At 41.5% G+C, this 24,744-nt stretch overlaps 1 protein-coding gene across 1 annotated transcript in view; it reads left to right on the forward strand.

Moving 5' to 3' along the window:
* Positions 1–16,830: 16,830 nt before the first annotated feature.
* The window catches only part of tmem269 (transmembrane protein 269), a 107,533-nt gene continuing 99,619 nt past the window's right edge, over positions 16,831–24,744 (forward strand). Inside the window, exon 1 of the mRNA XM_072245044.1 lies at positions 16,831–16,892. The gene's annotated coding sequence lies outside the window, so the exon portion shown is untranslated. The remainder of the gene's footprint in view (positions 16,893–24,744) is intronic.

The raw sequence follows: 24,744 nt of genomic DNA on the forward strand, positions 1-24,744 counted from the left end.
AGGCCAGCATACCAAAAGTTTTCTTCACCACCCTATCCACATGAGATTCCACCTTCAGGGAACTATGCACCATTATTCCTAGATCCCTCTGTTCTACAGCATTCTTCAATACCCTACCATTTACCATGTATGTCCTATTTTGATTAGTCCTACCAAAAGGTAGCACCTCACATTTTTCAGCATTAAACTCCGTCTGCCATCTTTCAGCCCACTCTTCTAACTGGCCTAAATCTCTCTGCAATCTTTGAAAACCTATTTCATTATCCACAACGCCACCTATCTTAGTATCATCTGCATACTTACTAATCCAATTTACCACCCCATTATCCAGATCATTAATATATATGACAAACAACATTGGACACAGTACAGATCCCTGAGGCACACCACTAGTCACCGGCCTCCAATCTGACACACAGTTATCCACCACTACTCTCTGGCGTCTCCCATCCAGCCACTGCTGAATCCATTTTACTACTTCGATATTAATGCCTAACGATTGAACCTTCCTAACTAACCTTCCATATGGAACCTTGTCAAAGGCCTTACTGAAGTCCATATAGACAACATCCATCGCTTTACCCTCGTCAACTTTCCTAGCAACCTCATTAAAAAATTCAATAAGATTTGTCAAACATGACCTTCCATACACAAATCTATGTTGACTGTTCCTAATCAGACCCTGTCTATCCAGGTAATTACATACCATCTCTAAGAATACTTTCCATCAATTTACCCACCACTGACGTCAAACTCACAGGCCGATAATTGCTAGGTTTACACTTAGAACCCTTTTTAAACAATGGAACCACATGAGCAATACGCCAATCCTCCGGCACCATTCCCGTTTCTAATGACATTTGAAATATTTCTGTCAGAGCCCCTGCTATTTCCACACTAAATTCCCCCAACGTCCTAGGGAATATCTTGTCTGGACCCAGAGACTTATCCAATTTTATATTCCTTAAAAGCGCCAGTACTTCCTCTTCTTTAATCGTCATACTTTCCAGAACTACCTTTCTTGTTTCCTTTACCTTACACAATTCAATATCCTTCTCCTTAGTGAATACTGAAGAAAAGAGATTGATCAAAATCTGCCCCCATCTCTTTTGGCTCTGCACATAGCCATCCACTCTGATTCTCTAAGGGACCAATTTTATCCTTCACTATCCTTTTGCTATTAACTGCTGTAGAAACCCTTTGGATTTATTTTCACCTTACTTGCCAAAGCAGCCTCGTATCTTCTTTTAGCTTTTCTAATTTCTTTCTTAAGATTCTTTTTACATTCTTTATATTCCTCGAGCACCTCATTAACTCCAAGCTGCCTATATTTATTGTAGATCTCTTTCTTTTTCCAAATCAAGTTTCCTATATCCCTTGAAAACCATGGCTCTCTCAAACTTTTAACCTTTCCTTTCAACCTAACAGGAACATAAAGATCCTGTACCCTCAAAATTTCACCTTTAAATGGCCGCCATTTCTCTATTACATCCTTCCCATAAAACAAATTGTCCCAATCCACTCCTTCTAAATCCTTTCGTATCTCCTCAAAGTTAGCCATTCTCCAATCAAAAATCTCAACCCTGGGTCCAGTCCTATCCTTCTCCATAATTATATTGAAACTAATGGTATTGTGATCACTGGACCCGAAATGCTCCCCAACACATACCTCCGTCACCTGCCCTATCTCATTCCCTAACAAGAGATCCAACACTGCCCCTTCTCTAATTGGTACCTCTATGTATTGCTGCAAAAAACTATCTTGCACACATTTGACAAACTCCAAACCATCCAGCCCTTTTACAGAATGGGCTTCCCAGTCTATGTGTGGAAAATTAAAATCTCCCATAATCACAACCTTGTGCTTACTACAAATATCTGCTACCTCCTTACAAATTTGCTCCTCCAATTCTCGGTCCCCATTTGGTGGTCTATAATACATCCCTATAAGCATCACTACACCTTTCCTACTCCTCAATTCCATCCAAATAGCCTCCCTAGACGAGTCCACTAATCTATCCTGCCAGAGCACCTTGACAAGCAATGCAACACCTCACCCTCTTGCCCCTCCTATTCTATCACACCTGAAGCAACAAAATCCTGGAATATTTAGTTGCCAATCACACCTCTCCTGCAACCACATTTCACTAATAGCTACAACATCATATTTCCAGGTATCAATCCATGCTCTAAGCTCATCCACCTTTCTTACAATGCTCCTAGCATTAAAATAGATGCATTTAAGAAACTCTCCACCTCTTACTCTCTATTTATCCTTAATGGAGCAAACAACTTTGTTGTCTTTTTCTTCCTTGTCCCCTACATCTTTGGTCTGAGTGCTCCTGATCTCTGTCCCTTGCCTATCCTCCCTCACACACTGTCTACTAGCTTTCTCTATTTGTGAACTAACCTCCTCTCTCCTAGTCTCTTCCATTCATCCAGTTGGACTTTGGTCTTTGCATCTACTGTATAACCATAATAAACTATTTATACAAAAAAGAATGCTTAATCAATATATTTACAAAATTACTCAAATATTACTGATACATTAAATATACACCACTAAGATTAATTTCTATTAGAGTGTAATCATGTTTAAAAACACTGACATACATCATAAAATTTGTTGTTTTGCAGCAGCAGTACAGTGCAATACATAAAAATATTGTAAACTGCAATAAGAATATATCAAAAATTAAATAATGCAAAAAGAGGACAAAATAGTGAGGTAGTATTCAGGAGTTCATGGGTCATTCAGAAATCTGATGGCAGAGGGGAAGAAGCTGTTCCTAAAACATTGTAAGTGTCTTTAGGCTCCTGTACCTCCTCCATGATGTAATGTATAATTACTTCAGTATCAGAACATATATTAAAGTTCTGAAGATCAGAAATGAATTTAACCTCATTTATGTTCTAATTATGGAAACTGTTTTCATTATAATTACATTCCTTATATAAATATTATCACATTTTCTCATAATTGCAATTATTAGCCTTACAGTGTTGCAATTTTCTGCATTCAAAAATGTACATAATTTGTATACACCCTCAGCTGTCCACATGGTTGCTGAAGTATAACAAAACATACCATAAGACCATAAGGCATAGGAGCAGAATATTATTAGTACAAGATGGTATTTTTTAAATCTAATTTTGCTTACCAAATTGATTTTCCTATTCCCATGCATATATTACATGTATCAGGAAATAGCATCATGCTCTCACAAAAATACTCAAAAGTTTGAAAGTCTTGAGAGAATACCTAGTAAACAATTACTTCTACGGGCTGCAGAAATCTAAATGTAGGTTTTGTATATTATATGAAAAGGCTTTATTCTGTGTTCCAATTTCTTTGAATATGTGGCTTAGACTTTCTGATTCTGAATGCTCAAAAAATATGGTTGGGGAAACCAAAACAATCCAATGCATATTTCTGGGTGTCTTCGTACCTGTCACCATTGCTTCTCTACCATCATCCCTGCCACAGTTCTTTTCCAATCAATTCTGACCAACTCCTCTCTCATGCCTCTGTAATCCCTTTAACTCCACTGCAATACTGATACATTTGACTTCAGCTTTTCCTCAAATTTCATGGTGAATTCAATCAATTATGATCACTTTCCCCTAAGGGTTCTTTTATCAAATCTGGTTCATTGCACAACACCCAATCCAGAGTTGCTGATTCCCTAGTGGGCTCAACCATGAGCTGCTCTAAACAGCCATCTAGTGGGCATTCTAGAAATCCCACCTCTTGGGATCCAGCACCAACCTGACTTTTCCAATCTACCTGTATATTGAAATCCCCCATGACTATTGTAACATTGCCCTTTTGGCATGCATTTTCTATTTCCCATTGTAATTTGCACATCACATTCTTACTACTAATTAGTGAGTCTGTATACAACTCCCACCAGGGTGCTTTTAATTTTGTAGTTCCTTAGCTCTATCCACAATGATTCAACATTTTGCGCTCCTATTTCACCTCTTTCTAATGATTTGATTTGATTTTTTTAACCAATAGAGCACACCACTCCCTCTAGCTCCTGTCTGTAATTTTGATACATTTCTATCCTTGGACATTAAGCTCACAGCTATAATCTTTTTTTAGTCATGATTTAGTGATGTCTACAATGTCATATGTGCCAATCTGTAACTGTGCTATGTTAATCTACATTATTCCATTTTCTGCGCGCATTCAAATATAACACCTTCAATCCTGTATTCACCCTTTTTGATTTTGTCTGCCTTTAACATTGCAACTCATCCTGTTGACTGCAATTTTGTCCCATCATTAGTCTCTCCTTGTCAGGAGTCTCATTACATATGGTCTCTTTTTGTAAACCAACTATCTCATCCTCAGCACTACCACTCCAGTTCCCATCCTGCTGAACCAGTTCCTCAGCATGCATTCACCTGCCAAATCATCCTACCCTTACCCTCACTGGCACCTGGCACAGGCAGCAATCTAGAGATTTCAACCCTGTCTGCCCCTTTATTCAGCTTTCTACCTAGCTCCCTAACACCTCTCTTCAGGACCTCCTCACCTTATCTACTTATGTCATTGGTGCCAATATGTACCAAGACTTCTGGCTGCTCACCCTCACCCTTTAGAATGCCATGGACCCGATCCAAGACATCCCTGACCCTGGCACCTGGGAGGCAACATGCCATCCCAGTGTCTCACTTTCACCCACAGAATCTTGTCTCTGTTTCTCTGACTATGATACTGGTGCCATGGCACAGATTTTAACCAATGGGAAAGAGCTGCTGCATCCTTTCAATGGGCGAATCAATGAACGGCAAAACAGAACCACTTAGATCCCCTCCAGTTCGCCTACCAGCCCCGACTAGGAGTTGAGGATCCCATCGTCTACCTGCTAAACCGTGTCTACACCCACTTGGACAAGCCAGCGAGCACTGTGAGGGTCATGTTTTTTGACTTCTCCAGTGCATTCAACACCATCCGCCCTGCTCTGCTGGGGGAGAAGCTGACAGCGATGCAGGTGGATGCTTCCCTGGTGTCATGGATTCTTGATTACCTGACTGGCAGACCACAGTACGTGTGCTTTGTGTGTCCGACAGAGTGATCAACAGCACTGGGGCTCCACAGGGGACTGTCTTGTCTCCCTTTCTCTTCACCATTTACACATTGGACTTCAACTACTGCACAGAGTCTTGTCATCTTCAGAAGTTTTCGGATGACGCTGCCATAGTTGGATGCATCAGCAAGGGAGATGAGGCTGAGTACAGGGCTACGGTAGGAAACTTTGTCACATGGTGTGAGCAGAATTATCTGCAGCTTAATGTGAAAAAGACTAAGGAACTGGTCGTAGACCTGAGGAGAGCTAAGGTACCGGTGACCCCGGTTTCCATCCAGGGGGTCAGTGTGGACATGGTAGATGATTACAAATACCTGGGGATAGGAATTGACAATAAACTGGACTGGTCAAAGAACACTGAGGCTGTCTACAAGAAGGGACAGAGCCGTCTCTATTTCCTGAGGAGACTGAGGTCCTTTAACATCTGCCGGACGATGCTGAGGATGTTCTACAAGTCTGTGGTGGCCAGTGCTATCGTGTTTACTGTTGTGTGCTGGGGCAGCAGGCTGAGGGTAGCAGACACCAACAGAATCAACAAACTCATTTGGAAGGCCAGTGATGTTGTGGGGATGGAACTGGACTCTCTCACGGTGGTGTCTGAAAAGAGAATGCTGTTTAAGTTGCATGCCATCTTGGTCAATGTCTCCCATCCACTACATAATGTACTGGGTGGGCACAGGAGTACATTCAGCCAGAGACTCATTCCACTGAGATGCAACACAGACCGTCATAAGAAGTCATTCCTGCCTGTGGCCATCAAACTTTACAACTCCTCCCTTGGAGGGTCAGACACCCTGAGCCAATAGGCTGGTCCTGGACTTACTTCATAATTTACTGGCATAATTTACATATTACTATTTAACTATTTATGGTTCTATTACTATTTATTATTTATGGTGCAACTGTAATGAAAACCAATTTCCCCCGGGATTAATAAAGTATGACTATGACTATGACTTTCGGCTGTCAAGTAAACTAATCTTTCACATTACATGTCATAGAACATAGAACATATAGAACAGATGTTGTCCTCCACATCATTCAACATCACCACTCTATTCATTCTCCTTCAATTACTTTTTTATTGCAGTGCATGCAAAGGGAAGTTACCAAGATAATCTGGCTAAGCAAATGATCCTTATATTGTTTTCTTAAATACAATCTCTCAAAATAAATGATGATTTAATTTGGGATTGTGGGTTCCAATGTGGCAACCACAGACTCATCTGCAAATCTACCAGGAAGTACATACAGGGTTAGGTGGCTGAGCAGTTTGAAGTGCTCCAATCCTTCCAACACATATACAGGGCTTCTCTATGCTCACCCAACACCATCCAAATGTACACCTAATTCACTGTGGTTTTGTAACTGACGTTATCAGGTAAGCCAGACAGCCTCTTTGTGTGAAATTTTAGGAGAGTCTCACAGGTATACTTTATTACACTAAGTCAACATGAGGAGGCATAGTTTTAATGTGCTTAGAAATGGGTACCAAGGGGACATCAGGGGTAGGTTTTTCACACAGTGAGTGGTGGATGTTTGGAATGCACTGCCAGCAGCAGTGGTGGAAGCGGATACAATAGGATTTTTTAAGAGCCTCTTAGATGGGTACATGGAGCTTAGAAAACTAGAGGAGTATGCGCCTGGGAAATTCTAGGCAGTTTCTAGAGTAGGTTACATGGTCAGCACAACACTATGGGCTGTAGGGCCTCTAAACTGCTGTAGATTTCTATGTTCTATCTTCAAATGATTTCTGGACTTCAGATGGATCAGTCAAATGCCAACAATGGTCAATTTTCTAGCCATCATGTATCATTCATTTATTTGATCCCACAGAGTTCAAGGATTCTTTCCTGCAGCTATGTTACGAATTTAAATTTGAAAACATTTTATGTGTAATTAAGAACACAATAAAACTCTCCTTGACAAAGATAACCTTGGATTTGCTGTTCAGCTTCAACACTATTTGAAAGGTTATTGGTGTGTTCCATTGACAGATAGAGGTAGGGAGATTTCTGCATTTGTAACCCCATCTGGGTTATATGAATATAATGTTCTTCCATTTGGGATGAAGGATGCACCAGATACTTTCCAAAGGATGATTAATGTAGTGATTCATGGGTTAAAAGATACAGATGCCTATATTGATGATTTAGTTACAGGAAATAATACTTGGAAAGCACATATTACTGCGGTGCAGAAACTAATTGAGAGACTTTCAAAAGCTAACTTAACTATTAACTTCGCTAAAAGTGAATTTGGCCATGCCACAGTGACCTACCTTGGTTATGTTGTGGGTCAAGGAAAACTAGCTCCTGTTCAAGTAAAAGTTCAGGCAATTTTAGAAGTACCCACTCCAACTGCTAAGAAAACTCTCAGAAGATTCTTGGGTATGGTAGGATATTACAGAAAATTTTGTAAGAATTTTGCGAACATTTCTCTTCCATTAATTAACCTCTTGAAGAAAAATGAAAAGTTTGTTTCGACAGAGTCTTGTCAGGAAGCATTTGATAAATTGAAAACTAAAATATGTAGTCAACCTGTGCTCAAAACCCCTGACTTTGAAAAACCATTTTCAGTAGCTGTAGATGCTAGTGATGAAGCTGCAGGAGCCGTGTTACTTCAAAGAGATGATGGGGATGAAGTTGATCGTCCGGTAGCTTATTTTTCTAAGAAATTTAATACCCATCAAAGAAATTATTCAACTATAGAAAAGGAATTATTATCTCTTGTTTTGGCTTTACAACATTTTGAAGTGTATGTTGGTACTACTGTACTCAGAAACCACTCATAGTTCATACCGATCATAATCCGTTAGTGTTTTTAAATAACAAGAAAAACAAAAATAGAAGATTACTAAATTGGAGTTTAAAGTTACAGGAGTGTAATATTTTGATCACTCATATTAAAGGTAAAGATAATGTGATCGCTGATTGTCCATCTAGATGTTAAATGTACAATGTAAATTTTTAATGGAGTGATATTTTAAAATTTGTAACACTCTTACTGTATATTAGTTTGTAAAATGCTGTATGATGATACTGTGTATACTGTGTATGTTGTAAATTTCACATACTTGTTTTCTTTAGTAAATAGTTAACTGTTAAAATTTCGCTCCTAAAAAGACCGATTTTTTTTTTGGAAGGAGGTGTTACATACCTCATGGATATCTTGTGACCGTCTTATGAGGATGATGTAATGGTCTTGTGGAGGTCACATGATGTAATTTTCCCGCCGATGTGAGGTCATGTGATGACCTATTCTCACCAGGTATATAAGTGTAGACCCCTGGTGACGCAGTTAGTTTTCCAGTTAGAAGGTCAGCCATATACTCCGCTCCGCTGTGTATTTGCCTTATGACGCAGTTTTGATTTAAAACGGAGTTTTACGTTCTATTGCAAGGTACAAAAGTGTTGGGCCAGCAGTTTAACCAATCGCTGCCAGGTTTGTTAATGTACCTTTTCAGTCATATTGGAGAGTGAAGATGGAAACCCGAAGGAGTTCGGCAGTTTTTGAGAGGATCGACCATTATTGAAATTGTTCAAGAAAGAGTGATCTGCATGAGATACCCTCTGCTAAAAGCAGCAGAAAAGTCTGTGCAGTATCTAGTATCCAGAGGGAGAGGTCAGTGCCTTTAAATAGTTTTATTTCCGTCATCGTAAATCCTGCGGACAAGGCAGGTTCCAGCTTGGATTGACGTCTCGTCTTCGAGGAATTCTTTACTTCAGGAAAGTCTCTCCTAATTGACTGTATAAATCTCTTGGACTTTCGAATTTACCATTCTAAGAACTGTTTTTGAATTTAATACTTTAAGAACTGTTTTCCCATTTACAGCTTTAAGAACTAGTACTGTGTTTAGCGGTTTGTTAAATGGCCGCATAGCAGTTTACTTCCGGTTAAGATTTTCGTTTGTTTATTTTTTTTATATTGAGCAGAGTTTAATAAATGTTTGATTGTTTTTATAAAACCTGACTCAAATCTATATTCATTGTTTCTGGTCACGTGACAATATTAAGAAAGAGGATGTGCAGGAGCATTTGGAAAGCACCAAGTTGGATAAGTCACCGGGGCCAGACAAGATGTAACCCAGGCTACTGTGGGAGCCAAGGGGGGAGATTGCTGAGCCTCTGGCGATGATCTTTCCATTATTAATGAGGACGGGAGAGGTTCCGGAGAATTGGAGGGTCGTGGATGTTGTTCCCTTATTCAAGAAAGGGAGTAGAGATAGCCCAGGAAATTATTGTTCCCTTATTCAGTGAGTCTTACTTCAGTGGTTGTAAGTTGATGGAGAAGATCCTGAGAGGCAGGATTTATGAACACTTGGAGAGGCGTAATATGATTAGGAATAGTCAGCATGGCTTTGTCAAAGGCAGGTCATGCCTTAGGAGCCTGATTGAATTTTTTAAGGATGTGACTAAACACATTGATAAAGGTAGAGCAGTAGATGGAGTGTATATGGATTTCAGCAAGGCATTTGACAAGGCACCCCATGCAAGGATTATTGAGAAAGTAAGGAGGCATAGGATCCAAGGGGAAATTGCTTTGTGGATCCAAAACTGGTTTGCCCACAGAGGGCAAAGAGTGGTTGTAGATGGGTCATATTCTGCATGGAGGTCAGTCACCAGTGGTGTGCCTCAGAGATCTGTTCTGGGACCCCTACTCTTTGTGATTTTTATAAATGACCTGGATGAAGATGTGGAGGGATGGGTTAGTAAATTTGCTGATGACACAAAGGTTGTTGGTGTTGTGGATAGTGTGGAGGGCTGTCAGAGGTTACAGTGGGACATCGATAGGATGCAAAAATGAGCTGAGAAGTGGCAGAGGGAGTCCAACACAGATAAGATGACAGAATATAGTATTAATGGTAAGACTCTTGGCAGTGTGGAGGATCAGAGGGATCTTGGGGTCCGAGTCCATTGGACACTCAAGGCTGCTACACAGGTTGACTCTGTGGTTAAGGAAGCATACAGTGCATTGGCCTTCATCAATTGTGGGATTGAGTTTAGGAGCCAAGAGGTAATGTTGCAGCTATATAGAACCCTGGTCAGACCCCACTTGGAATACTGTGCTCAGTTCTGGTTGCCTCACTATAGGAAGGATGTGGAAATCATAGAAAGGGTGCAGAGGAGATTTACAAGGACGTTGCCTGGATTGGGAAGCCTGCTTTATGAGAATAGGTTGAGTGAAGTCGGCCTTTTTTTCCTTGGAGCGATGGAGGATGAGAGGTGACCTGATAGAGGTGTATAAGATGATGAGAGGCATTAATCATGTGGATAGTCAGAAGCTTTTTCCCAGGGCAGAAATGGCTAGCAGGAGAGGGCACAGTTTTAAGGTGCTTGGAAGTAGGTATAGAGGAGACATCAGGGGCAAGTTTTTTTACGCAGAGAGAGGCGAGTGCTTGGAATGGGCTGCCGGCGACAGTGGTGGAGGCGGAAACGATAGCGTCTTTTAAGAGACCCCTGGACAGGTATATTGGACCTCAGAAAAATAGAGGGCTATGGGTAACCTTAGGTAATTTCTCAGGTAGGGACATGTTCGGCACAGCTTTGTGAGCTGAAGGGCCTGTATTGTGCTGCAGGTTTTCTATGTTTCTGTGTTTCTATTAAAATCGAGGTCACACTGACTGAACAGCTGTACCATAGGATCATTCCAAGTACAGGTAGCAGATCTCTGCCATGTCGTGCAATTCGCTGCACATCGCCAGACCAGAGAAGTCAACCAGCTAACTTTGCTGCAACACATTCACCCTTGGGAGATAAATAACTACCATGTTCAAATAATTTAATGTTGGGAGATAAGGGCTCTCTATTCCTCTAATCTGTGTGATCATATGGCACAGGTGCAAGGGACAGCCATATGGGCTGTCTAGTAAACACCAGAATTGTGCTGAGCAATGGCACACTAGACCAGAAAATGTAATTACAGTGTCCCTGACAGTCTATTCCAAACAGGTGCAAAGATTTTTGTACTGTATGCTGCATAATCTGAAAAAATGCAAGCAAGAACTACGGTAATGGCAAAGGAAGATGAAGCAGCAACTCTGCTGGCAGAGAAGGATGAATCTGAAGACATGTCTGATGACACCCAGCGCATCATCTTCCAGTGAGCAGAGGAAAAAGCCCAAAACTCTTCTGATGAGATGTGTTTCCTAACCAGCCTGTATAAAGACTAGTCTAGACCAGGAGACCAGGAGACCCTCCACACAAAAAATAAAGAATGCAATAATAACAAAAAAACACAATAAATATAAATATATATGATAGCTTATAAACATAAAATGATTGTATGCTCATAAAGTGAAGCTAGGCTGACAGGAAATATAACGGTGGTGGAGTTAATGAGTGGGAGTGTTGATCAGCCTTATTGCTTGGGGAAAGTAATTGTTTTTGAGTATGCTGGTCCTGGCAATGGACACTATGTAGTCTCATCCCTGATAGGAATGGGACAAACGGTCCACAAGAAGGGTGTGTGCGCTCGTTCGTGATGTTACCGGACCTTTTCTGGCACCCTTCTGTATGTACAGGTATGTCCTTGATGGTGAATAGTTTGGTGCCAGTGAAGTGGTGGGCAGTTTTGACCCTTCCTGTCCACCACAGTGCAGTTTCCATATCAAGCAGTGATGTAGCTTGTTAGGACTCTCTACTGCGCATCTGTAGAATGACATGAGTATGGATGTGCAAAGTCCAGCTCTCTTCAGCCTCCACAGGAAGAAAAGATGCTCATGAGCTTTCTTGACTGTGCAGGGTATGTTCTGGGACCATGTGTGATATGTACTACCAGAAGTCTGAAACTGCTTGCAGTTTCCACTGCTGTACCACCAATGAAAAGGGTGGAGAGTGTGAGTTCTCCTTAAGTTGATAACCATCTCCTTTCTTTTGTGACATTAAGAAAGAGGTTATTAGCCTGGCAACAGGCCTCAGATTCTTCCACCTCCTCTCTTTAGACCATCTCATCATTGCTGGTGAAGAGCTCCACCACTGTAATGTCATCTGCGAACTAGACAATGTGATTGCTCAGATTTTTGGCTGTGCAGTCATGTGTGTGCAGACTGTACAGCAATGGGCTGAGCACACATCCCTGGGAGGCACCCATGTTGAGGATGATGAGGAGAGTGGGAGGGTAGTGTATCCTGACTATCTGAGGTCTCTTCATTAGTAAGTCCCTCTAATTAGTAAGTGTGTCACCTCCTTCTCAGTGACATACTCACCTCAAAAGTGGTACAGATGACCTCCTTTCTGCTACTGGCAACTTTAGCCTGAATGGAGGAGATAAAGGATAATGATTTGACCTCTATAATGTGGGTGGAATAATATCAGATGGAAAGATGAGGCTGAGGAGCTGTGCAGGAGTGTGGAGTAAGGGATAATGTGGAAGGAAGCATTACAAGGCATGTTGTTTTTTTTTGACTTTGCTCCGCCATTGGTAGATCTTCAGTGTGGATGGGTATAAAGTCAGAGAGCAAGAATAACACAGGCCATATGTACATATAATAGTACAGTACAGAAACAGGTCTTTTAGCCCACAACTTACTAAAATACGTGTAGACAACATCTACTGGTGTACTTTCATCAAAATCTCTTGTCACTTTGTCAAAAAAACAATCAAGTTGGTAAGACATGACTTGGCCTGCACAAAACCATGCTGGCTCTCCCTAATTAGGCCATGGATTTCCAAATGCTCATATATCCTATCCCTAAGAAATTTCTTCAGAAATTACCCTACAACTAATGTGAGGAGCCACGGGTCTATAGTTTCCAGGATTTTGTCCTGTTCTCTTCTGAAATGGGGTACATCATTAGCCACCCACCTATGGGTCCTCACTTTTCCTTCGAGAGGACACAAAGACACTGGTCAATGCCCCAGCAATTTCATCTCTTGCCTTCTTCAATAACCTGGCGTAAGTCCCATCGGGCTCTGGGGACTTATCCACCTTAATACTCATTAGGAAACCCAACACTTCCTCCTCCTTGATTTCTAAATGCCCTAACGTACTTATGCACTCAGCATTGATCTCCTGGTCCTCCCTGTCCTTTCCCTTGGTAAATACTAAGCTAAAATACTCATTAAGGACCTCATTCACATTCTCCACATCCAAGCAAATGTTTCCCCTTTTACCCTTGAGTGGTCCTGCCTCTCCCTAGTTAGTCTCTTGCTCTTGATGTATATACAGAATGTCTTGGGATTCACCTTAATCCCACTTGCCAAGGCTTTTCATGGCCCCTCCTGGTTTTCCTAATTTCCTTCCTTAGTTCTTTTCTGGCCCCTTTATAATCTTCATGTGCTTCATTTGCAAAGCTTTACATACCTTTCCTTATTCTTTTTGACTAAATTTATCATCTTTCTAGACATCCCAAGGTTCTCTTGCCGTTCTATCCCTGTCCTTCCTTCTCACAGGAACATAATTTTACTGTACTCTGTGCAATTGATCTTTAAACACCCTCCACATGTCTGATGTAGACTTGCCAGAGAAAAGTTATTCCCAATTAACACTCCTTAGTCCTGCCTAATGCCCTTGTAATGTTCTCCAATTTAGGACTCTCCTTCAAGGACCATACCTATCCTCATCTATAGCTATCCTGAAAAGTAAGGAGTTGTGTTCACTGTTCCTTAACTGGTCACCTACAATAAGGTCAGTCACCTGGCCAGGCTCATTACCCAATACCAGGTCCAGTACAGTCCCTCGTCTTGTTGGACCATCTATATACTGATTTAACAAACCCTCCTGGAGACCCTTAACAAATTTGGCCCCACTTAAACCCCTTGTACTAATGAGGTCCCAGCTTGGATTAAGGAAGTTGAAATCTCCCATGACAACCCCATTAATTTTACACATTTCCATAATCTGTTTATATACCTGTTCCTCATTGTGCTGGTGGCTGTGGGGGCGGGGGGCAGGAGGCGGGTGTCTGTAGTACAATCTCATCTGTGTGGTTGCACCCTTCCTATTTTTGAGTTCTATCCAAATGGACTCAGTGTCTGACCCCTCCATATGTCTCCCATGAGTGCAACTGTGATATTGTCCCTGATATTATCATCCTTTATCTTTTTTGGTACATTAACCACGCATTCCTACCCCTCTCTCAACCAAGTCCCTGGAATGGCCAAAACATCGCAGTTCCATTTACTGATCCATGGTAATCATCACCTCTCCATAATACTCCTATCATTAAAATATACACATTTCTAACTACCTATTAATTTGATTTTGCCTATCAATACTTTTCTTGACATCTACTTTCCTGTCCAATCCTTCATGTACTGACCCGGTGCTCTGGTTCCCAGACCTCTGCAAAACTAGCTTAAATCCTCCCAAATGCATAATTCTGGAAAAAGAATGCTAAAATTTTTTTCAAGGATTTTTGGCAAATTTGACGATTTTCTAAGAGGAAAACCAACACATTTGCACGTTATGTAACGTTTAGTTCTATTTTTAGGTAAACCCTGAGCTAAACTTTACCTAAAAAGGATTCTGCTCATTTAATCATAAATTGTCATTTGAACATAACCACTGTTACATAAAGGTCAAACACTGATGTCCAAGAAGCAACATTATTCCGTCATTCTGCAACGGCATGCCACTATGCTCAAATACATGAATACATGAAAAGATTGCCCCATTCATGACATGACTCCTGACTCAGAAGCCTAATGTTCCCAATATGGGTAGCATACATTCTATAAAGGAAATCCTGTCAGAGAGCATGTTGTTGGTAGACTGGACTAATAATTAAACTCTCTGGTCTTTGCTGGATAACTCCTCAAGAATTCACAGAGAACTGAATAATCACAATCCACATTTTTCACAATTTGTACAGAAAAGAACAATGGAATACAAGAATGAGAGACAGGAGGAAATGAAGTTAAAAAGGCAGACAACGCAGACATTTCTTTCTGCCCAGACTGTCTATGAGCAATTCAACCAAAATATACCACATGAATATAACATTAATTTAACATCAGCCAATATTAGGTACAATGTAAAGAAGAACAGCAACACAATATATGGCATCACAGAGACTTGGCAGTCATAAGGCCAAGAATGTCTGCTGGATGTTCCCAGGATTTAGACATTTTGAAAGGGACACAGGTAAAAGAGCTGGGGGAGTGGCATTGCTAAACAGAGATAGTGTCATAGCTGCAGAAAGGGAAGATATTGTGGAGGAATTGTCCACTGAGTTGGTGTGGCTTGAAGTTAGAAACAGAAAGGGAGCAATCACCCAGTTGGGAGTATTTTATAGATCTCCCGATAGCAAAGGAACAGATCATGAGGTAGATTTTAGAAAGGTGTAAGCATGGGTTGTTGTCATGGGTGATTTCACCTTCTCTAATGTGGATTGGCACCACCTTAGTGCCTACCCCTTAGCAAGTGGAGCGAAATTTGTTAGGTGTGTCCTGGAAGTATGTGGACAAACCTACTAGAATAGAGGCCGTACAAGTCTAGTGCTAGGCAATAAACCAGATCAGGTGTCAGATCATTTCAGAGACAGCGACTGCAACTCCACTTTCGAAGATTAATCTTGAAAGCAGAATACAGGGTTAATAGCATGACAATTAACATGTGGAAGAAGAGGGATCCTGTGGTCCATAGATCCCTCAAAGTTGCCATGCAAGTTGATAAGGTGGTTATGAAGGTGTATATTATGAGGCTTTCATTAGTCAGGGGATAAGTTCATGACCTGTGTGTTAATGTTGCACTTCTATAAAATCCTGGAATATTGTGTTCATTTCTTGCCCCTATCATAGAAAAGATGTAGCAGAAGCTTTAGAGAGGATGAAGAGGAGATTTACCAGGATGCTGCTTGGTTTAGGGATCATGTTTTAGGGGGATAGATTGAATGAGCTAAGGCTCTTTGAAGTGAAGGAAGGGGAGAGGTTACTTGATAGAGGTGTACAAGATGATATGAGTCAAGTGGAAAGAGGAAATAGCAAATAATAGGGTGCATATTTTTAAGTGATTGGAGGGAAGTATTGTGTTTCTACACAGAGGAGTGAATGTGTGGAATGCCCTATCAGTGGTGGTGGTAGAGACAGATTCATTTGATGCATTTGAGAAACGCTTGGATAGGCACACAGATCAGAGAAGTAAGTGGAGGGCTATGCAGGAGTGAAGTCTTAGCTTGATTTTAGAGTAATTTAAAGGTTGGTACAACATAATGGGCAAAAAACTATACTGCGTTGTAGTGTTCTATGTTCTGCATATTACAAGTAACCCCCTCCCTGAGAACTCCACCTGCTGTTTCCTATTGATATTCATTGCCTTATGCTCCAAAGTAAGTGTGTTAATGAGCACTGGGCAATATTCTTGTATTGGTTGTGAGATATGGCTATGTGACAAGTGTGGTGGAACAGTGGAGCATACGATTGTGAGATATAATTACTCATCTGAGAGAATGGATGGAGATCTGAGGCAAGTGGTGAAGCGGATAAGGTAAGACTTTTAAAGTTCCATTTGCCTCAACTGGTGAAGCACGAATGGTCACTGAACTTCGTATGTCACTGCAACCCATTCCCACTTTCATCGACGACTATCTCAGTCATTCACAACTAATTCCCCCACTGCCTTCTGTCGAGAACATTCTGCTGACCCTCTTAGTCGCGGATCGTCGCAACCGGCGACAACTCCTCGGCGGAGGAACGGACGGCCTTCGCTTCCCGCCACTCACGCGCTGGCCACGCCCCTCGCGGGAAGCGTCTGGACACGTGCGGACCCCTCGCGCTGGCGCTGGCGGGGCTGCTGTCAGTGCGACTGCTCTTCGTTCCTCAGACGAGAGGCTGCTCCGGTGTTTCTCGGAGGTTAGTCGCCCCCCCCCCCACCCACCCACCATTAGCGAACAATGGGTGGTGTGGAGCCGGGTCATTACAGGACGGCAGAGGCTATGCCGATGGGTCCCGTTTTGTGACGCGTGATGTTCCTTCGATCGGCCCGAGGTGGTGGGCAACCCCCGAACAGGTCCTCCGGTTCAGGGGATGCGGTCTGTTACGGAACCTGCGGCCGCCGCTGTGTATCGTCTTATTATGACCATTGTCACAGCCGCCTAGCGCATCCCTCCCCCCTCCCCGTGCACCTTATATGCCGGACTCATTCCATTCTTCCCCCCTCAGCATCACCTCCCGCATCCGCCTCAGTCGCCTAAACCCCGTCCCACCGCCAGTATCTGTTACCGTCTGGTTTTCCTCCTTACTCCCTCCCCACATCTTCGTTCCGAGTAACCCCCATCGCCCAGCCGTGTTTTGATCGGGCGCTGTTTACACTGAAGTGCGGGGTTATTTGTCTTCACTCACAGATGTATCTGTGCTTGCGGTGGTAACGGCACCTCTGAATGGATTTCTGTGTTCTTCGGGTTGTGTGGCTGGAACGGGGAATAGCTGAGCTCTGAGTGCATCGTCTTCACTTGCGGAATCAAGGGGACCTCTCTCTCCTTCGACAAATTAAAACCGCAACAGTGGTAAAGCATTTGCATTCGATCTGTCTCGGGCAGATATTTGCTTTTGACTGGCCCTATACATTTCGTGATCAGTTAGAATCGATTATAAATCCAATGTAAGCTTGAAATTCTTGATCATAATTTCATATAAGATCATAAGTTCTTTAATTAATGCAAAAAGATGGGGATAGATCGGGTTTTAATATATTAAATTGGCGAAGGCTTATTTCATTAAAATAAGAGGACCTGGTAGATGACAAACATCTATTTTGCAGGTGGGAAACATAAAAAAGGAGAAATATCAAGAGCTTGGGATCAGCAGGTTCCGATAAGGATGAAATTGAAGGGAACCCTGGATAATTAAGGTTAAACAGAGCGGGATAGAGGAAGCATAACTGACAGGAAGAACCTAAAGACCAGAAAGTCCATCAAGTGCATAAGGAGTTTATTAAGCAGGCTATTAAGAGGGAAATCAGAAAGGCAAAGAGCTATCATGAAATACAACTGATAGACATGATTAAGATAAAACTGAAATCACTCCTGTTAAAGGGAAAAGGATAATCAGAGAAAGCTGGGGTAATAGTGAGAAAGCCAATCAACATATAACTAGAAGACAGGTGAGATCCTAAATGAAAGTGTTTCTTCAGTATTTACAAAGCAAATTGACTTTATAAATGGAGAGTTCATCATGAAATTTTAGTATGGGCTGAAAGGTGGATAAATCTCAAGGCCAGGTGAGATTTTGCCTAGGCTGCTGTTGGTAGCAAGGAAAAAGATAGCTGGGGCTCTGGCTCAAGAATTTTAAAATCTTTGCTGGCTGCAAGTGAGTTAACAGATGACTGGAGGACTGCAAATGCAGTTCTTTTTTTTCAAAAACTGCAACATGGGAAAACTTGGCAATTACAGTCCTGTAAGTTGAACATCAGAAGTTAACAGAAAAACTGAGGGACTGGATTAGTGATTGCTTGGAAAGGCAGGGACAGCTAGCATTGCTTTGTCAATGGCATATCTTATCTGACCAATCTGATTGAATATTTTGAAGAGGTAACAAATGTATTTATGAGGACAATGCAGTAGATGAGGTTTACATGGACTTCAGTAAGGTCTTCACAAAGTCCCACATGAAAGATAGTCCATATGTTTAGGGGCCATGGGATCCAAGGTAAGTGGGATCTGAAGTTGGCTTGGAAGTAGGATCAGAAGGTAATAGTTGTTTTTTTTTTGATTGGATGCCAGTGACTAGTGGTGTGACCCTTGTGATGTGTACATGCAAGGCATAAGTTTGTGAATGACATAAAGGTTGGTAGTAAAGGGTAGTCGTAACCTATAGGGTAATATGGTATGTTAGTGAAATGGGCTGAAAAATGACAGTTATTGAATGTGAGCTAACATATTTTGGGAATACTAGTGAAGGGGAGTGACATTGGTGTATGTCCAAATAACCTTGAAAATGGCTATGTAAATGGTTTGGAAGGCAGAAGGGACTCTAACATTCATTTGTTCAAAGTAAGTTTATTATCAAAGTACATATATATCACCACATACAACCCAGAGATTTATTTTCTTGTGAGCATGCTCAATAAATGCGTTAATAGTTTAATAACCATAATAGCAACAATGAAAAATTGTTGACGCCTTTAATACAAGAGCAAGATGCTTAAATTTCATAAAACATCAGTTGGATGTCTGCTGCAGTATGGCATACAATTCTAGTCAAGGTGTGATAGCTGGAAAGGGTGCAGAGAAGATTCACCAGGATGTTGCCTGGGATGGAGTGTTTCAGTTATAGAGACTGGAGAGGCTGAATTCCTTTTCCCTGAAGTGCAGGAAGTTAAGAGGAGCTATGAGCATAAAATTTTGAGGAATAGATGGGTAGACTGCAGGTATCATTTCCCCTTATTAGAGATAGATAAAACTAGAGAATATATATTGAGGGTAGGAATAAGAGGTTTAGCAGAGAACTGAGGAGTTTATTTTACCCAGAGAATGGTGAGTCCTGGAATACACTGCCTGAGAACCTAGTGGAAACACATATTGACAGCATTTAAGAGCACTTGAATTGACCAGACATGGAAGCCTATGTGCCAAGTGCTGACAGGGGATTGATATGGATGGGTGCCCACTGATCAGTGTGAATATGGTGGTTCTGTTTCCAGACTATGATCCCATGCCCAGAAAGCATTTAAATCATATAATATTACAAGATAGTGCTGTTTGCTTTACTTCTGGTGCTATTCTTATGTGGTATTCATATCTGAAATACAACATAGTTTCAATCCTAATATCCAAAGGCTGTGGGAGTGTGCACATTCTTCCTGTGGCTATGTGGAATTCCTCTAGGTGCTTTGGTTTCCTCCCACATCCCAAAAGGCTGCAAGTCAGTAGCTTAAATACCCAGCGTATTGTCCATAGTATGTAGATAAGTGGTAAAATCTGAGGAAAGGTTGATGGAAGTGTTAGGAGAATAAGGTGGGTTAGGTGAGAATTAGTATAAATGAGTGCTTCATGGGATTTCTTAAAAATAACCACAGAATCTCACTTTTAAAGTCAGTATTTAAGCAGTGTCTCCTAGTAAGGTTGCAGATTCATACGCATGGAACATGATACTCCAGTTCCAGTGTACTTATCAGGGAATACTGAATGCATTATGTTTCCGTAGCATTGTGTTTCAGAAGCTAAGGTTCTAAGGCTTGTCTCTCCGATGGCATGAACTTAGAAAGAAATCTCATAATGCTATTACCGGAGAAGTGTGAGGTGGTACACTTTGGCAGGACAAACTCCAAGGCAGAGTACAAAGTAAATGGCAGGATACTTGGTAGTGTGGAGGAGCAGAGGGATCTGGGGGTACACATCCATAGATCCCTGAAAGTTGCCTCACAGGTAGATAGGGTAGTTAAGAAAGTTTATGGGGTGTTAGCTTTCATAAGTTCAGGGGTAGAGTTTAAGACTTGCAGGGTAATGATGCAGCTCTGTAAAACTCTGGTTAGGCCACACTTGGAGTACTGTGTCCAGTTCTGGTCACCTCACTATAGGAAGGATGTGGAAGCATTGGAAAGGGTACAGAGGAGATTTACCAGGATGCTGCCTGGTTTAGAGAGTCTGCATTATGATCAAAGATTAAGGGAGCTAGGGCTTTACTCTTTGAAGAGAAGGCGGATGAGAGGAGACATGATAGAGGTACGCAAGATATTAAGAAGAATAGATAGAGTGGACAGCCAGCGCCTCTTCCCCAGGGCACCACTGCTCAGTACAAGAGGACACGGCTTTAAGGTAAGGGTGGGAAGTTCAAGGGGGATATTAGAGGAAGGTTTTTCACTCAGAGAGTGGTTGGTGCCTGTGTCAGTGGTGGAGGTAGATACACTAGTGAAATTTAAGAGACTGCTAGACAGGTATATGGAGGAATTTAAGTTGGGGGTTATATGGGAAGTAGGATTTAAGGGCTGGCACAACATTGTGGGCTGAAGGGCCTGTACTGTGCTGTACTATTCTATGTTCTATTTTCTGACCATGAGGAGGAGAACTTCTGGAATTATTAAGGAAGTGCTTGAAAAATAATAGAGGGTAGACAGTAAACTGGGATTTATGAAAGGCAAATTGTTTTTTACATATCAGATTTATGTAGTCATACAGCACAAAAATGGGTCCTTCAACCTCATGATTCTGCACTAACCATGAAGCCTCCATCTGCACCAATTCTACACTAATCTCATTAGCTTTTCTCAACATTCCTATCACTTCCCCAATGTTTCCACCACTAGCCTGCATATTCAGGGCAATTTACGTGACCAATTAACCCTTCAACCCATTGTTGGAAAGTGCAGAAACCACATCAACTCGATGAGAGCTGTCAGGTCACAAGGAGAACATGCAGTCTCCAGGTCAGGATTGAATTTGAATTGCTGATATTGTGAGGTAGTGACTCTGCAGCTGTGGCATCCTTAAATGGATTTGTTTGAAGTTTTAACTAGTGAAAATTGATAAGGTATATACTGTTGAGAAAAAGTACCTCCTGTACCGAATAAAGTGGCCACTGATTGTATGTTTGTGGTCTTCTGCTGTTGTAGCCCATCCACTTAGATGTTTGGCATGTTGTGCATTCCGAGATGCCCTGCTGCACACCACTGTTGTAATGTATGGTTATTCGAGTTGCCTTCCTGTGAGTTTGAACAAGTCTGGCCATTCTCCTCTGACCTCCTCTCATTAAACAAGGCATTTTCACTTACAGAACTACTGTTCACTGGATATTTTTGTTTTTCGCACTGTTCTCTCCAAACTCTAGACCAGGGGTTCCGAACCTGGGGTCCATGGATCCCTCAATAAATCGTAAAGATCCATGGCATGAAAAAGGTTGGTAATCCCTCCTCTCAGACTGTGGTGTGAAAATCCCAGGCGATCAGCAGTTTCTGATTAGATACTTAGATTACAATTTTTCCCATTCTGATGTCTAGTCTGAGCAACAACTGAACCTCTTGACCGTGTCTGCATGCTTTTATGCATTTGAGTTGCTGCCACATGATTGCCTGATTAGGTATTCACATTACATCAATAATAAAATGAGGGGATTGTGAAATACCAGTAGGTTTTGATGATGCTAGCTAGATGACATTGTGATTCATGAGGAAGATGCAGAGATATAGAGAAGCTGCGTAAAAGAGAAAGAATAGCAGACTGGGTCACTGCTGTGTTGTTAGAAAAACTAGTGTTCATGTTGAAAAGTGTGAATTTTTTAAGTAGTTTGCCAGAGTAGATGCACAATTATTATTTCCCCTGGCCAGGGTGTCTAGAATTAGAAATCACTTAAAAATAAGGGGTCAGCCACTGAAGACAATTGAGAAGACACTTCTGCACCCAAAAGGATATTGAGGCTTAAGAATTCTACTCAGCTGGCTGCAGAAGGTTAATCACTGAGTATGGAGGCACAAGAGACTGCAGGTGCTAAAATCTGGAATATCATATAAAAAGCTAGAGAAACTTATTGGGTTGGGAATCATCGAAAGAAGAAAATGGGCAGTCTTTGTTTTGGGTCAAGACCATCTGGACTCATCCATTGCAGCAGAAAAATAAGTGTTAATGTTGCCTTTCATACTGAAGCTGTACAGCATACTGAAGTTACACCAGATTGCCTAAATAAGGATTGTGTTGCAGTTGCTCACAGATGAAGGCTGAACTTTTGTGTGGGTCTGTGTATGTTTCCATTTTGAATGTTTTGGCTAGTTGTGGACTTGGGCAGGATTTGACAGCAAACATTGCAGCTTTCACTGCAGTGCAAGCAGAACCCGTACAATGCACAAGTGTTACAGTGGAAGGCTAGCTTGCTGTCAGTTAAATCATTGCTGCATGGTTAGAAAATCCATTACTGGCAGAAGCTTCCAAGTTTGTGAGGGCATGCCAGCACATTACAAGAGCAATTAATGCTCCACATTCTGAAAGTGGCGGTGGATCCATGAGATATAGGTTTTGTGTGATGACAGACAATAGTCAAAAAATGAATAGCAACAGTAATTAAATGTCTGTTTTAAACATGTCAGTTATCACTGGTGATATCAGCATGTTTGTTCAGAATTGGGCAATGATAATGCCACTTGCAGTATTGTGGAAATGACTTCATTGTACTTCATTACCAGATTTTGATTTGGAAAGATGGTGAATTGCAACAGTATTCCAAGTCTAATTAGTGGCAAGTCTTGCTTCATTTGGCTATAAACTGGCTCATAATGCCTCAGGCTAATAAGGTTTCAAGTGAACCTTTGTACAAAGACTGCCTCTCTTTTTTAGCTAGCTACTGCCTTCCAGTCAGAGTCCCAAAAGTGATTCTCCCTTACTATTGTCTTGTAGCAGGTAAAGCTTTGTTCGTATTTTAATTGGCAAAGGTGAAGTACAAAGTCTTCTCTGGGCAGTACTATAGGATGCTCCAGGAGTGATTAGGAGTACTGATTCTTCTCTTCATCACCTTGGTTGCATTCTCTACCAAGTTCCTTGTGACCTATTGTTGTGATTATAACTGCGTTTTTCATACCCAAAACCAGGAGCTCAGATTTGAGTGAGGGACCTGTGATAGGGAGGGTAATTTGTACCTTCCATGTTTACCACTCATCTGTAGAAGGAAACTGTAAAGGACTGATAAATCTCGGAAGGTACAGGTTCAGTTTTCGAGGGTCATAGAGGGTAACTTGTGCATTGCTCAAAGTGAATGTGTTACATCAGCTTCCTGAATGCCTTCCTCTTGGACAGAGACAATTTAATGTATTCAAGGTGTCTCAGTCTTTGTAGTTTGGGGAGGCTCCATAGATTGCATTAGGATGGTCTGTTTCTCAGAATTTACTGGATGCCCAGAATCCTGGCAAATCTGCAACCTTATAATGTCTGGTTTCAAGCTATGAAAACAAAATGAATTTCCCTCATCCAGAGTCGAGAATGCCAATAATGTATCTTATTTTATTGTGAAATATGGCATAAAGCAGATGACACTTTCTAGAAGGGGTATATTTAAGAAGCCAGTGGGTTTTACTTCTAAAGGCAAAGGAGCACAGGTACTGCTGTGCACTGGCCTTTCTTTGGACAACCTAAACTTTGGTTACACTGGTTGTAGGAGCTTGTATTTCAGAAGACTCCTTGCTAAGCCCGGAAGACCCTCTTCCTTCAGTTTCTGGAGGAGAAGTCAAGAGCCACTTAGCTCCTCTTCTGCTTCTCTATGCTGAGTGGGACCAAACTAACCCACTTATAATTAATGATATAAAAGCCTTCTGTGATCTCACATTCACAAAGATTCCATCCAACAGCTTCAAGTCTGAGGAATTAATTCTTGTACAAGTCAATCCCTACAAACCTGCAAGTTATTGATGATTCTCTAAATAGCATTGATGTAGGGTGTTTTCTGCTGTGTTCTTCATGTGGATTGATGTCAACAAAACACACTGGGGTGTACCCGATTATCCAAGTCAAGTGGGCTTGATTGTGTTTTAGATTGACCTTTATATTATAAATGAATTGGAGAGTGAATTGAAAACATGCTCTATCATTTTCTTTTGTACCTACAAAAAAAAGAGAATCAAAGGTATTTAGAAGTTGTTCATATTTTCTGGATGGAATGCAGTAGTGAGATTCACCAGTCAGGCAGATCGGTCACATGAAAGATTGAGCAGCTTGTGCTCCTATTCTTTAGAGTTTAGAAGAACGCAAGGTGACCTCATTGAAACCTTCAAAATTCTTCGAGGCATCAA

Source organism: Mobula birostris, chromosome 27 (genome assembly GCF_030028105.1).
Source record: "Mobula birostris isolate sMobBir1 chromosome 27, sMobBir1.hap1, whole genome shotgun sequence".
Lineage (NCBI taxonomy): Eukaryota > Metazoa > Chordata > Chondrichthyes > Myliobatiformes > Myliobatidae > Mobula > Mobula birostris.